Raw genomic sequence first — 16,069 nt, 5'->3', positions numbered from 1 at the left:
TAAGTTTCTATAAGCGGTAACAAGGGCCCGCGTGTTTCGACATTTAAGAACACTTCTTAATCTAAATTGATTTTAAAATGCGCAGCATCGACCATCGACGCTATTTCGACGGCTCCCGACCAAAAATTTCTCCCACCGTTGTGACCAGAGCGAAAATTTCCAACATGTTGGAAGCTCGCCGCGGACCGCTGTGGCGTGAGCGAATTGGCCTTTTTTCGCTGTGAGCGAATTCACGCACTGAAAATCGCTACTTTTTGTGTCATGTGAAACGTCCTTTACGTGAGTTTTAGTACTAATCTTCCAAACATGAAGTAACAGGCCTAGAGGCAGCATGTGTTCGCAGCCATTAGTGGGTCGCAAGGCAGAAAACGTAAATGTGGCAGCAACGACGTAACCGTGCCTCGCAAAGCTCTTAACGCTGCCTGCATTCGCCCAGACAAACCCCACTGACGCTCAGACCGTGAAAAGACGGCGACCCAAAAAGAAGGAACCATTCCGAGGCCGACGCGAGACAAAGAAAGCTGATCGCAGGGACGAGAACGACGCCACGTCTCCCGCGTTGCTTTGCTGGCAAGCGCTCGTTATGCCACAGCGAGAATCCGAGGAACGCGTAGAACAGTGTCCCCGTTGTTGTCTTGCCGATGGTGGGTTTTCCTGCAGTGCGCTTTTTTTTTAGTTTTTGTGCGGAAATTGTACTTACTACTGTGGTGTCAAGAATGTGCTGTTCTGTGGGGAAAGCCATGGTTGCAGTACGAATTCCATTGGCGGATGCTGAATGCACAGAAAAAAAAAGAAACAAAATCAACGTTGACCCCTTAGTCGTAACAAGGACGGAAAGAAGTGTAAATGTAAGCGCTTGTATTTTTATGTTATATAACAATAGCAAGACAAACAAGCCGAGAATAATGCCAGAAAGTATAAGAGATGTTTGTAGTAAATGTAAAAAAACTGAGAAAAAATAAGTTGAAAAAATGATCCCTTGCCGCGAGCTGAGACCCTACACTACCTCAGTGGCGGCGCTGCCACCTATAACCCGACCTCGCGGTGAATAGCTCTGTTCACTTACTTTTGGCCAACAGCCTTGAAAAATCCTTGAGTGACACCTTGTTTCAAAGGAGCGATATTTACGTCCCATCAGTGGTTCCTACTCAAGCACGCGGAAAGAAGCAGAGATAAATTATAGCGACCGAAAACCACAGCGGCGAAGTTCAACGCTTGAATAGAAGCGCGCGTGCGCTTCTTTGCAGCAAAGTACCACTTCTGAACGCGAACGCACTACCGACTTCTCCAGACATTGTTGCTATGCGGGCAGCTTCACCCTTTTATTCTTCAACTATCGGTTTTATGTGGCTAAAAGGCGAATCAGGAACGTTTCTCTTCATTGCACCCTGCTAAGGAAAATAGGAGCCCAAGCACACAAGGAAGCGGAGTGTCGGCGATACTAGAGCAGTCAGTGTGGTTTGTTTTTTTGCGTTACTGGCAGCTACACAGCCTCTGAACGCTCGGTATTAACATCGTCGTTATGGAAACCATTCTGTTCTCCTTCGCATGTGTAGCTGATGGCGCTTCAAAAGAACCACGCATGCTCGCAAGACGCCATATGTTTCGACCATTGCTGTCGTTTTACCGTATCATCCTCACGGCCACAAGCCTGGACGCCCAGTTTCAGGCCATCACACGCGCTGACGAGGTGGCGACCTGGCATGGCCTGACAGCCTTTGCCACTTAGGAAACCGTCAGCGGCCTTAATAAATTTCTTTAATCTCCAACGAAGAAGAATACTTCCTAATATCCGTAGAACCGTCGTTTACAGTGCGATCCCGACTTACTACTCTCTACGAGCCTGACAAGCGCGGCACACTACACTGTAATCGACTTAAAAAATCCAGACCGGCAATTTTAAGTGATCCTTAATGACAGCCTAGGAGCCTCCAAAGTTCCATAGCAAGTTAATTAAGAATATAGTTCACCATGATGTAACTTAACTATAAGTATATTTAACTAACTAACAAAAACTTATCGCGTTCTCTCGCTTCTGCTGCCCATTCCTTAGCTGACGTGCATATATTAAGGAAGTAAAGGTACACTTCAGAACCTTCTTATTAACGTAGCGAAACAAAGTTCTTTACCCTCTATTTCGTGAATTGTGTAAGTAATTTGAAAGGCTATTTTCTCAGCTAGTCTTGTCAAATAGACAAAGAAGAGCATGTGAACGAATTTTTAGATTTTTGTTTCTGACTGTAGTAATGCATGTGTATAATGTACATATTGTGCCAATGATGGCGCACCATGCAGACAGATGGCTGCTGTGGTTGAAAATTAAAATATAACTAATTGTGTTCTTAGAGTGGTGGTGTGTGGAACAAAGCAAAACAACTGTTTCCTCTGTTCAGGCATAACAGAACATTTCACTCCGTGCACCTGGCAGCTGAAATTTTGTGCTAGATGGCCGCTTAGACGCTTACCTGTTCGCATAAGTTACCCTTGCTCTACTCCCATATCCGCATTACCAACCACTGACTTGTGGTTGATAGCTTTGATATCAGAAAAAATCTCAAAAGCCAAATATTGACTTGAATTGGTCTGACCTTATAACTTTTCAATGTTCCCTCGCTTAAAATATAACAAAATTACCAGGTACTGTAAGCAACTCAAGAGACCTGCACGACTTCAATCTTGCAGAGTAGACATTTCCTGCATGGTCTCAAAGAACGCACATTGTTGGAATAATAACCAAGGAAAGTTATAACGGGCAGAATGTTTAGAACCACGAGATATGCCAGAATATTTTTTCATGCTTCTACAGTGTGAAAGAGGGTATGAGAAAACAATAGCAATCACTGTTGTTAGCATGATAAACGTGAGTGTGCAGGGTAGAATTTACTTTCCACGTGCTATTGAAGATTGGAATATGCTGCCAGAGTCTATAATTGGTTGTTCCTCGCTTACATCATTTGAACAGAATCTAAAACGTTTATTTTCTGAATAACAGTGACATATGTTTTTTTTGCGTGTGTGTGTACTTTTTGTTGGTTGCATGATTCTGCAGTAGTTGTCTTTTAAATCTTCAGCGCGGTGCAAAAGTGCCGCCTCAAATGCGTCATGTGCTGTTCTGCGTGTATGTATTGCATCGCATGTGTGTTCCATTTCTTGTTAAGTATAACTTCGAGTTGCTGGTCACAACAATACCGAGAAATTATCTCGAGACCTGTACGGTACTTCTTTTTCGCAAATAATTGTTTGTACTTCCACCCTGTAACGGCCCACTTCTGGGCTAACAGTATAAATAAATGAAATGAATGAAATGAAATTTTACGCTTTTTTTCCCTACAAACTACGGGTAGGTGCTTTTGAGCACCATGCTTGATTGTCATATCACCACCGTGATATCTGCTACAATATAAATAAGTATATAAACGCGGCTATGTACCTCGCTAGATTGACACTTCGTTAAAATAAATCAGTGTATATTTTGTTAGATGAGCATAGCCATGGGAATCGCTTAACAGTGTGAAGGAAGGAAAATAGAGGGAAAAGAAAGGCAAGGAGGTTAACCAGCCTATAGGCAGCCGGTTTGCTACCCTGTGCATGGGAGAGGGATGGGGGAGATGAAAGAGAGCAGAGAGGGAAGATAGAAACAGCACATTCGGCAGCACATGCACGCACACTCAGTCACAGTCCAGTCTTGTCTTTCGCGGTGTGTGACATTGCTGTTACAGTCGCTTGTTCAAGTCGGTGTCGCGTAGGAATTTCAATAGAGCTTTCGTCGCCTTCTGTTGCAGTGTCTTCTCTCGGGCACTTGACAGAATAGTGTCCACAGACATTTGGCTGTTGTCGATGCGCGCAAAAGCAGACGCCAGTGACTGTCTCTGGATTTCATACAATGGACAGTCACATAGGATGTGGTGTAGCGTCTCTTCGCAATGACAGGCATCGCAGAGAGCGTTGTCGGCCATTCCTATGACAAAGGAGTAAGATTTTGTAAATGCCACTCCTAGCCATAAGCGATGAAGTAGGGTGGCTTCTCTTCGGTCGAGTCCAGTGGGCATGCGGAAAGCCATCAAAGAGGACAGGTGGTGTTGACGATTCGTATCGATGCTTGGTGGGCACCATAGTGAAAACGTGATTTCACGCGCAAGTCGTCGAAGATTACTGGCAGCATCAGTCCTCGAAAGTGGTATGGCTTCTTCTCGTGTTCCTTCAAGGGCTGCCCGCGCGGCAGTATCGGCATGTTCGTTCCCTATGATGCCGCAATGACTTGGCAGCCATTGAAGCGTCACATGATGCCCTTTCTCGAGTAAAGTGTGGAGAAGCCATCGAATTTCGAAAACAAGCTGTTCGTACGGGCCGCGACGCAGTGCTGAGAGCACAGATTGTAGGGCAGCCCTTGAGTCGCTGAAAATCGACCATTGTTGCGGTGGTTCCCGATTGACCACACAAAGTGCAGCGCGCAAAGCAGCTAGTTCCGCTGCTGTAGATGCCGTGAAGTGGTCCGTCCTAAAGCTGATGGTAACACCTCTTGCTGGGATAACTACTGCCCCTGACGAACACTGGTGGTTCGTGGAACCATCGGTGTATACATGTATGCTGTCTGAATATTTCTCATGCAAAAGAAGAAGAGACAGTTGTTTCAGCACGGGCGACGAAAACTCAGATTTCCTCCGGATCCCTGGTACACTAAGATGCAGTGTGGGTCGAATAAGACACCAAGGTGGTATGGATGGTTTAGATGCATGAGTGAAGCCCCAGGGAAGTTTATCGTTGTATTTCACGATAATTTTGGCGAACGATGCTTGGAGCCTCTCTGAAGGCAACAGTGCAAGGTGATGGCCGGAGGCACGTGCGAAGTGTCGGATGTGCGTTCTCAGGACTTCTACAACAATGTGAGTTTGTATCGGATAGTCACCAGCAATTGCAATTGTTGCATCCGTTGACGTACATCTGGGCAGACCGAGGAACACTCTCAGCGCTTGGGCTTGTACTGCCTGTAAAACACGAACATTGGTCTTGCAGGTATTGCTAAGCACGGGCAAGCTATATCTGAGGAAACCGAGAAACAGGGCCCTGTAGAGCTCCATCATTGCGTCTACTGGCATCCCCCACGTCTTTCCTGCCAGGAACTTGAACAGTTGAGAAATAGCGGTCAGGCGCTTCTTCATATAGTTCACATGCGGACTCCAACAGAGGTCCCTATCAATAATGATGCCCAGAAACCGGTGGGTTTTGGCGTAAGAAATCAGTCGCCCGCAGATTGAGATGACATAAGGGGTCATTGCTTTGCGAGTGAAAGCCACCAGCGCGCATTTTTCCGGTGATATGATGAGACCTTGTTTGAACAAGTAGTTGGCAATCATAGTTGCTGCTTTTTGAAGCCGGGAACGTATCTGAGGACGTGTGACTGCCGATGTCCAGACACAGATGTCGTCTGCGTATATTGAGATTTTAATGGTGCTTGGCAAGTATTCAGCAAGGCCAATTAGTGCAAGATTGAATAGCGTCGGGCTAAGAACTCCGCCTTGAGGAACACCCCTGGAAGTATAGCGTCGCGTAGTTGGGCCATCTTCTGTTAACACAAAGAATGATCTTGCAGCCAGGTAACTAGAAATCCACCGAAAGACTCGACCACCAAGGCCAACCACCGCAAGAGCACCCAAAATGGCTTCATGTAGTACATTATCATAAGCGCCTTTCACATCTAGAAACAAAGCTGCAGATAGTCGCTTACGGGATCTTTCGTGCTGAACGTACGAAACTAGATCAACGACATTGTCAATAGAAGAGCGGTCGCGTCGGAAACCAGCCATTGAATTCGGATAAATCTTGTAGTATTCAAGATACCACTCCAGGCAGCCTAGTATCATCCGTTCCATTATCTTCTCTACGCAGCTGGCCAGTGCTATTGGGCGGTATGAGGTTAGTTCGAGTGGGGATTTGCCCTGCTTCAAGATGGGTAACAAGCGGCTTACTTTCCAGTCATCAGGAACATTGCCATCCTGCCACGAGATGTTGTAGAGGCTCAACAGTTCTCTCCTTGCACCTTCCCCAAGGTTTCACAAGGCTCGGTACGGAATACCATCTGGGCCCGGAGAAGTTGAACGCCTGCAGAGAGCTTGTGCCGCCTCGAGCTCCTCCATTGTAAAAAGGAGGTCCATGTGGTAGTCACGGGAACGGGGGACGTCACCTCTCACTGGAGAATCTGGACGAGTGGCTTGGTTAGCGATCTGCGCACAGAAATATTCTGCGACATCGATGTCTTGCCTCCTTTGAAATAGCGCGAGCGCTTTGAATGGAAAGCGCTGTTCCGTAGGGTGACGGAGACCTTGCACCGTTTTCCAAATGTGTGAGAGTGGCTTGCGAGGGTCTAGTGACTGGCAAAACGTTGTCCATAGTTCCGACGCTAATCTATCCATGCGACGCCGAATCTTCTTTTGCATCCTCTTGGCTGCCCTAAGATCGTGAATTGATTTTGTACGCCGATACCGACGCTCCGCCCGGCGTCGCAGTGCTTGGAGTCGCTCCAACTCTATATCAAAGTCGTTTCGTATGGAAGATATCGTCACCGTGCGAGTGACGTTTTGCATTGTGCTCTTAATTGTTTCCTCTAACCCAGATTGTACGCCATCGCTGCAAGCATCTTCCATGTCAGATTTGAAGTTGGTCCATTGGACTGCTCGAATGGTCGTCCGTGGACCATAACTAGACAAGCCTTTTATGTTAAGGTAGATTGGAATGTGATCACTTCCTCGTGTCTCAACATCTGGAAGCCACTTGACGTATCTCGTGAGGGAGTTGGAGACAAAAGCAAGGTCGAGACAGCTGCCGTATGTCACCCCTCGAAGAAAAGTGGGGCTGCCGTCGTTCAGGAGAGTAAGGCCATAGTTGTAGGCGATGTTTGCTAACCTGCGTCCTCTTGCATTTGTCCGCGTACTTCCCCATGCGTGATTGTGCGCATTGAAATCACCTATGAGGACCCATGGTGCAGGACACACTCTCAAAATATCCGCTAATCTCCTGGAATCGAGATTACTTGACGGCGATATATAAACGCCTATGAGAGTAAACATGAGTTGGTTCTTTTTCACAGTGATGCAGACATACTGATTGTCATCGTGAGGTGCAATTGGTTGCACAACATGCGTCAGTTCACGACGAACAAAGACGATGATTTTGCTGCACGCACCATTCGTTGAAGACATGACAGCTTTGTATCCCGATAGTCTTATTTGTTTCGACAAATTGGGTTCACAAATGACGATGATTGGAAACACGTTGGTAAACACAAACTGACGAAAATCTGAAAGGCGTGATTTTAGTCCTCTGGCGTTCCATTGGATGACGGATGCTGCCTTGACTTCTTTAAGAAATGTTGAGGTGTGAGTAGCCATCTTCCTAGTTGAGAGATTCAAGCACTGGGCTTAGGGCGTCCAATAGTCCAAGTGCGCTTCGAGCAGATGGTGTCTTCATGTCGACTAATATCGCTCGGATGGCTTCTATAAAGGAACGCAGCACCGAGATCACTTGACGATCAGTTTTAGGCAAATCCTCCATGGTGGGGGACGGCTCTTGTGTGGCCACAACCTGCAGAAGTTCCTTGGCAGAAGAGCGCGTCGGGAGCGTGGGCCATTCCTCCAGAGAAGGAGGCCTTTCGTAGAGGTGGTGGGCCCTTTCGCGGCGCTACTGGATAGAACCGCTAAAGAGTTGGAAGGAGCGTCTCGGAAATGTGCCTTCTTTGAAGACTTTCGATGATGCCGACGTCGACGCCGACGCCGGACTACTTCGGCTGCCTCCCTGTGTGTTGAGTTGTCTCGGGCCATTTGTCTGAAAACCGCGCGCTCCTTTTGAATTTGAGGACAGTCTTTCGACGAGGCAGCATGAGGACCACTGCAGTTGGCGCACTTCAGAGTAGTCGCCTGACAGGCGTCTTCAGCATGAGATTCAGCGCAGCGGGGACACAGTCGTAAGTTGGGGCATACGCCCTTGACGTGTCCTAGCCTGAAGCACTGATGACATTGAAGTGGCTTTTGGATGAATGGTCGAACCGGATGTCGAAAATGTCCAACTTTAACGTGGGACGGTATGCAATCTTCCTTGAAAAACACTTTTACGCAGCGCGTATTTCCAAGGCGCCGCACTTGCGTAATGACAGTTCCCTCGTTTGCAGGCTTGATGAGGGTAGACAAGTCAGCATTAGGAATGGCAGTGTCGATGTCATAAATTACACCGGCAATTGATTTGTCATCCATCGGGATAAAGGGCGCATTTTAATGCCACCTAGCTCAGTCATTTGCTGCAGCTGTCCTAGCGCACTCACATCGTGTACGTCTATGGCGAGAATGTTCTTCCTTGGGTTTACTCGTACGTCCTTAATTTGATGTGGCACCGCACATTCGAGAGCAACCGAAAGGGCTTGCCTGTTCAGGAGCCGTAGGTTGCTTGATGGATCTTCGGGCATGAAGATGATGACGTGCGGTCAGCGCGCAGGCCTTGAGTGCACAGTCGCTGTGCTTGCAGGAGCTGATGCTGCTGTATTCGCCGTCCTTCTCTTTGCCCTCTTACCCCGGACAGGTATAAAGCTGCCATCGGATGTGTCATCTTCCGACATAGAATAGAGATCGGTGTCCTCAGTGTCACTGGGAGAGCCAGCTCGCTTCCTTGTGGTTGACGGGTGCGAGGACCTGTGACCAGGCGGGCCTCTGGCATGCTCCATGTCCATCACCGCAAGACGGAGAGGCGAGGCACCTCAAAAGACCGATGATTTCACTAAAATAAAACAGAGCGCTGAAACAAGCGTTCTTCTAAAGAGACACTTCTTCTTCCATTGTGAAGTTTTCAGCTGAGTCTATGATCGCCGCAATATAAATGGGAAGAATGGGACTTGGTATGTGCCGCCTAAGGGACGCCATGCAATATTGGGTTAAAAGGTCTTGTTGGTGTCTGTTAGTGCAGAAACATAATTAAGGTGGTAGTTGGTCGAATGGCAGTTCATTGCATTTTTTAGTTAATGCTATATATACCGATTGTGGCAGTCAGTCAGTCGGTCAGTCAGTTTGTGTTCCTTAAAGAACCCCCCCCCCGGGGGGGGGGGGTATTACATAAGGGGTGGGATTAACATATTCAGATATATATTAAGTAATAAATGGGTTACAATTCTGTACATTTCTTCGTATTGTAACAAAACACGCATATAAATTAACACACAAACTTTATTGAAGACATTGAAGACCAAATCATACTCAGAAGCTACTTGGCAGAAGATGGTCAGCTACATGTTGTGCAAATAAGATGGACATGGTACGTCGACAATGGCAGGAGGGAGGTCGTTCCAGTCTTTAGCCGTGTGGAGAAAAAATGATGCTGAATATTCAGCATCATCAGCAGATGGGAACTGTGAAAGAATTTATGGTAGAGACAAAGTGAAGAAATGCGCCGACACACAGGGAGCGATGGAAGATTGGATAATGATCTTAGATGCGTAACGCTGATCTCGTGTGAATACGAAAAATGAATGAAGCGAGCTGCATGGTTCTGAACTGATTTTATTGCGTTTATGATATATGCTTGATGCTGATCCCGAATAGCCCCGCCGCGGTGGTCTAGTGGCTAAGGTACTCGGCTGCTGACCCGCAGGGCGCGGGTTCGAGTCCCGGCTGCAGCGGCTGCATTTCCGATGGAGGCGGAAATGTTGTAGGCCTGTGTGCTCAGATTTGGGTGCACGTTAAAGAACCCCAGGTGGTCTAAATTTCCGGAGCCCTCCACTACGGCGTCTCTCATAATCAAATAGTGGTTTTGGGACGTTAAACCCCACATATCAATCAATCAATCAATCAATCAATCAGCGGATCCCGAATAGTAGACGCATATTCTAACTTAGGTCGTACAAGTGATGTGTAGGCAAGTAATCTTGCGTGATTCGGAGCACTCTTGAGGTGACGTTTTCAAAGGCCTAAAGTTTTGTTAGATAATGGAATGATGTTCTGAATATGCGTACACCAGATCAAGACGCTGGATACAGTTACACCGAGGTATATAAAAGAGTTTGTCATTCACACACAGCGGTAATCGGCTCCAGTTCCCATACTCAATTAACAGCCAGCACCTGGAATCGACTTAGTTTTGCGATTAGTTACGTTTAATGTCATTAGCCGGAAGTTCCGGAAGTGGGAAATGTCACAAGACATTTCCCACTTTCGAAATTATTTGCCAAGTTTTCCATTTCATATATTACAGCTTTTAAGAGTGAAGACTCGTTCTGCGATAGTCATCAGTCATAAACGTTCAAGAGCTCAGACAGTGCCCCTTTCAGTGCCTGCTGAATGTACCTGAAGGTAATTTTTCTTGCCATGAAGCTTAACGAAAACAGGCACAGAGAAAATCAACCTTTGCTGGGTCTCTCCATTGAACTGAGAAGGAATGCAACGTAAGGCTATCTCGAATCGGCAGCGCAAAAAATAAACGTAGAAGTGATCTCATTGAATAATAAATCCCTCTTACACGGCCATGCTAGCGATGTTCGTAGAGCATAGACATTCTCCTTTTCAATTGCTTTTTCCTCAATTTCGGATACTTCCTTTTCTATGTTTATAAAGTTTTATTCGCACTAAGTCGCGCAAAGCGTGGCACAGCGAAGCACGGGCCCATCGCCACTGGTACTCCCCATCGACCGACGCTTCTAGCTTCGACATGCACAGCATCCTCCTCGGGAGTGGACATTCAGGACGCCCCATGGCTCACTGTACATGATTTGGCGCAGCCTGGCTATGCACTATAGAACAGAGGTTAAGCATGATGCCTTCATCGGTAGTCGTGGCTTCTTTGTTGTCTTTATTAATACCGAAGCTCTCAAAGCATGAGGTGAAACGTCTGGTGCACCTAAACTGAGTTTCCATGCCGTTGCTACCAATAACATAGCCACATCTGCACATCACCTAGCTGCGTCTGCTTAGCTGCGCATGTGCACTGCAGCAGCAGCCGCCAAGTCATGCCGTCAGATGGATAAAGTCTACATAGCCGCCGCCACGAGTTTGTTCAGTGTGGCGCGAGCACAGAACGGCCGACTACCAGGTTTCCACATTAGTTTCTGACACAGGAGTTTAGAGATTCTCTAATGTTCAGCCAGAGGCTGTGCTTCGACTCTACACTGGCTGCGACTAAGAAGAAAACCTAGCATCAGCATGAAAAACCACGGTAAGCCTAAAGACGGATCAGCTTCGCCACTTCTTTGGCTTTACAGTAATATTTAAAAGTTCTTCCTCTTTTATTGCGATAGCAATTATATAGACAGCGTCGGATTTTTCTTTTTGCCGTCCCCGCTGCCGTCATTTACCACATATGTATACGTATCTGTGTATATGAAAACTCAAGAAAGAAAAAAAAGAAAGCCGCCCATGCTCGGCGCCCGGATCGTCACGATGAGTCGGCGCGCGCTTATCTCCCACGCGTACTTTGTCCCGCGAATGGGGGAAGGGGTGGATGCTTGTGCGCACTTATCCTTAGGTGGGGAGAATCATGTGCCTTCGGCTTTCAGCGGAACGAGTGCGTTAGTTCCCGGTCCCACAGAAGTCACTTCGCTAGCTGCACAGGCCCTGTTTGCGAAAAGAGGACGCTTTTCATACACAGCTAAGTATAACAACTGGGACACTTGTTAGTTTGCACACATCTGTACTTGTGCTTACGTTTTGCGCATCGTTTTCTTTTAAACAGCGCGTTAAGTGTCGAGTGGTAAACATCCCCTCCCCCTCTTTTGCCTCGCGATGCCGACGCAGGCAGCGTCTGCTAGCGTACGCTCGCCCCCTTTTCTCTCTCCTCTAGGCACCGCTCCCCGCACCATGTATACCCTCATTGCGCATGCACGTCCCCTCCCACCTATCTCCTCTCCTACGCTCCCCATCTCTTACTTCGCAACGCTGACGCCAGCAGCATCTGCTAGCGTGCATGTTTATGGAAGAGCCGACTGCTCGCGCTGAACAACCGTGAACAACCGTTCACTGGCCACCCCGTACATATATGCACTGCATATTCACTTCCAAGGTGGGGCCGGTGGTAGATTTCTCTTGTACGTTATTGAACATTGCAAATTCGCTGCGGGCGTGTTAACTAAAAGCGGTATGCGGGTCTGCGGGTCTAATCAGTCTTGTCTCATTGCCCCTTATCAATAATTATCATGTCCATTAGGAATAACCCGTTTACCTCTGTGTGCTTCGCGCCTCCCCAGCTTCCTCCCCTGCGCCACGCCGCGATGAGCGCCAGCGTCAACACCACCGCCAGTGTAAGCGTTAGCGCGCGCTGTTTTTCCTCTACGCATCGTCCCTTTAGCGGGAGATGGTGTTAATGTCTCGGCAATATTGTTTTTTTTGTATTTCATTCTGCGTTTCTTTTTTTTTCTTTTTCCTTCTTCCTCCTTATTTCTCAAGGCTATTTCAAGCCACGCTGTAGCGTTGAATAGTGGGATTTCACCAAGTTCTTTGGCAACAATGGTTGCTTGCTGGGCTAGTTGGTTCATTTGAACATATGTAACAGTGTATAACTACAAACCCCAACGCAGACAGATGGTGTCATCCATTGGCAGATTCGGGGCACTTCTGGTAATACTTCCTACTGCTCCATGCAGAGCAAGTCTATTCCAGTGGCGGATTGAGAGTGCCCCCGGTATGTTTCATTGGCAGATCTGGAGGAGCTCCATCGTGAGATTCACTCCACGGGGCAATTTTTTCTTCTACACGAAAATTGGTTGATTCGACCGGAAGTCGCAAGTACCCCGTGCCTTGAAACGGTGAACACTTTGGGCGCGCCAACAGACACCGGTCGCGTTAGCTGCGCCTTGCGTCGGAGCTCACGTTTTCCTAGCATAGCGTCACTGTGTCCAGCGTGCCTACTCAAGCAAGAAGAGACGCGCGCATCACGTCCCGTTCTGACTCTGCCTTTTTCTCCAGAGGCAGCGCGTATGTTCCATTGGTCGACTCCCTTCTGTTGCCCTCCGCCAGAGCAGAGTAGAGTGCTCCAGCGCAGAGTTCGTGAGTCACTCTAAATCTGCCAATGGATGACGCCAAGAGTGTAAGAAGCACTGGAGAACAGTCTTGTTTGGTACAGAGAGCGGAAGAGAACAGTTGAAAGCAGCGCTCTTTACACTCTGTTTGTGTGATCCTTTCTAATTTTATGCGCTGTTACATGTGTTATCTTGCACATACCCGCAAATTATGATTATAGTTTGCGAGCACAGTCCCACATTTTACGCCGAGCTAGAAGAGCTGCACTGTTATTGTATAAATTAAATGATATTTTTAAGCCTAAAATGATAGTGTATTTCTGCGTAACGTTCCTTTTATGAACACTATTTTCCAAATTATGTCTTAAAGAATAAAAAGAAAGAAATTTTTTTTCTAGAAACTAAAACACGTTTGATTTTTATGTGAACATTGGGATTCAGAGATCATCTTGTGATGTGAAGTCCCTTTTTAAGGTCAGTAAAATAAGTTTAAAATGTTTATCCGAGCTCCATTTGTAATCGGTGTCATTACTTTCTTCATCGCAATCAAAATTATCGCATTTTATTTATCCAAAAAGAGCGAATTCTGAAGATGCAACTAGGATTCATCTGAACGAACCTGACTGAGAATAGTCATGAATGTTTCGAAGTTTTGTAATGATAATATGAAGGCTGCCAAGTGCAATGTAGTCAAACAGAATAACAGAATTTAACTTAGGTCCTTTTGATAAATAGCGATGTTTTTTTTTTCTGCAGAGCTCCGGCTCCTTCAAACGTATCCTCCTTTTGCAAGAACCCACTCCAGCGCATAGACGCATAACTTGTTATTTTGAAATCTTGCTGATTTACTAGTCCGCAAGCACACAAACGAAAACAAGCACATAACACACTAACGCAAAGGTTTCTTCTTTGCAGAGTCTTCAACAACCCTTGCGTATATTGGCTCGTCTCAAGAATCAAAGAATTGTTTAGGTTTAACCATTTTAGATCGCAGACGCAGTAGGCCATTCCTCCTAAAAACACTTGTGCAAAAATGCTACCATCGATGTGTTCTTTACTATCTTTGCAGCAATGCCCTCTGGAAAGCATTATTCAACAACAAACACTCAGTGAGGCAGTGAGTGTCAATCTGTTTGCCTAAACGAATGTTTAGGTAAAGTACACAAAGTGACAGAGTGTACGCAATACTAGTACAATCGTTTGTGCAAAGTGGCTTTACGATTTTAACCATGCAAGAAAATCCTTGTTTCCCCGCTGAATATTGTCCGGCTTTCCTCGCTACAGAAAGAATAATAGCCCTAAATATTCCTGCTATTCAAATCTGGACCAAAATTATTGCTAGGAATCCTACAGCTGCCACGCCTAATAATTCTTGAGAACGCATTGAAATAAACAGTACTCCACAAATGCTTAACTGGTTTCTCTCGTGAAATACCCTCTTCGTTGTTTGGCCTGCTTAATAAACAACAGTTTTGAAAAAGACCATGCCTTCGGAAACATGAGAGCTATGGTAAGTGCAGTCTTTTTTGTCAGCCTTTGTCAATCCACTTATTACTTGCAAACTAACATCACTTGCTGCGTATGAAATAGACAACCTTCTGCGTACAAAATAGACTACAGTATATTCAAATGATATTCGCATAAAATTAAGTTGACAGTAAAAATAAAAGCTCTGATTCATTGCCCACAATTGCCGCTTGGTATACACAAAGAAAGTGATAGGGAACACAAATGTGCATTATAATGGCAGAACTGCTCAAGAGCCATTGTAAACTTCTGCCATAAGAGGGAAGGGGGTAATCAACAACTTTATTCAAAAGTAAAAATATTCAGAGTAAGCTTATACTTATAAATAACTGGGCACAAAAAAAACGTCAAACAAGGTCATTTTGGTAATGAGTAAAATTAAAACGCATTTTATAAATAGACGGCCTAAGTTGCAGGCGAATGAGATCGGTGATAATAATTATACATAAATATTTGTTATTAAGTTTGTATATAATTTTTGCATAGTATGGTGCACACATTATACCACTTTGATCTTGTGCATTCTTTTGCACTAGCTACTCGTGTATCAACTTGTATTATTTATGTCGTTTATTTTATTCAATGCTGGATTGTGCTCAGTACCCTCATAGCACGTTTATTTTTACATTACTGATTATATATTTCACGCCAGTGACAACAGCTGATGTGACGTCTATAAGTTTTATTAGTCCCTAACAAAAGTATAACTGATTTAACATGTCACATTCTTGCTCGAATTCACATGAACCTTGCGGCGTTTCTTTATTATTTAATCTGAAATGGCTCCAAAGTTTCGAAGTAAAAACAATGAGGCTTCAAATGCGCCGTTATTTTATGAAGAATGAGTGGGAAAAATAATATTTGTCTGTCTTGTGGTGCAAACAATTCTTTTCATTTTGCTTCGCAGGAGTCAGTGAGCATCAGGAAACATGCCATGGTACAGTATACATATTTCAAGCAAGAAGCTTTTACATTATTTCACTGTTTATAACTAACTGATCATAATGTATGATGTATGAGTTACAGAAAATATTTGCAGTGAAAGTGAAAGTCCAATGGTTATTATAATAACTATGTATATATGGTGCGAGAAGCATAAAGACCCTTGTATGATAATATGACTGACATTTGCAGTTGGCAATCAGTGCTGAAGTACTGAGAATAAATTATGACTGTAGAATTTCAGAACTTAGCAAAAACATGTGTGCCTCCCGCAGGCTTTTCATCTTAAAAGCAGGGAGGCAAGCGCTTTCAGCTGGAACTACCGCAACAACAGCCTCTGCTAACTGGCCGTGCTACGTATGGCTTGATAATGTAACGTGTAAACTAGACGTATGTGACATGATTCATATATCAATAAATGTTCTTTGTCATTTGACAATTAACAAGATATCTCGTAGAATGCGTTCACGCTATGCTTAAGAGAAATTAATTTGCTAGTTTCACTTATCTAAGTGCATTCAAATAAGGTGCAAACACGGTAGTGGCTCACCATAATAATCGCACAGGGGTACCTCAACGTCGAAACAAAAGTGTGTGTTTCCTATCCTATGTCTGCAA

The 16,069-nt window shown here is 45.4% G+C and overlaps 1 long non-coding RNA gene across 1 annotated transcript in view; it reads right to left on the bottom strand.

Moving 5' to 3' along the window:
- Positions 1–700: 700 nt before the first annotated feature.
- LOC142813861 (uncharacterized) overlaps positions 701–16,069 on the bottom strand; it is a 194,222-nt gene continuing 178,853 nt past the window's right edge. The window contains exon 3 of the long non-coding RNA XR_012894702.1: positions 701–771. This is a non-coding gene — a long non-coding RNA (uncharacterized LOC142813861). The remainder of the gene's footprint in view (positions 772–16,069) is intronic.

This window comes from Rhipicephalus microplus, chromosome 4, assembly GCF_043290135.1.
Source record: "Rhipicephalus microplus isolate Deutch F79 chromosome 4, USDA_Rmic, whole genome shotgun sequence".
Lineage (NCBI taxonomy): Eukaryota > Metazoa > Arthropoda > Arachnida > Ixodida > Ixodidae > Rhipicephalus > Rhipicephalus microplus.
This window is presented reverse-complemented; position numbering and strand designations above follow the sequence as displayed.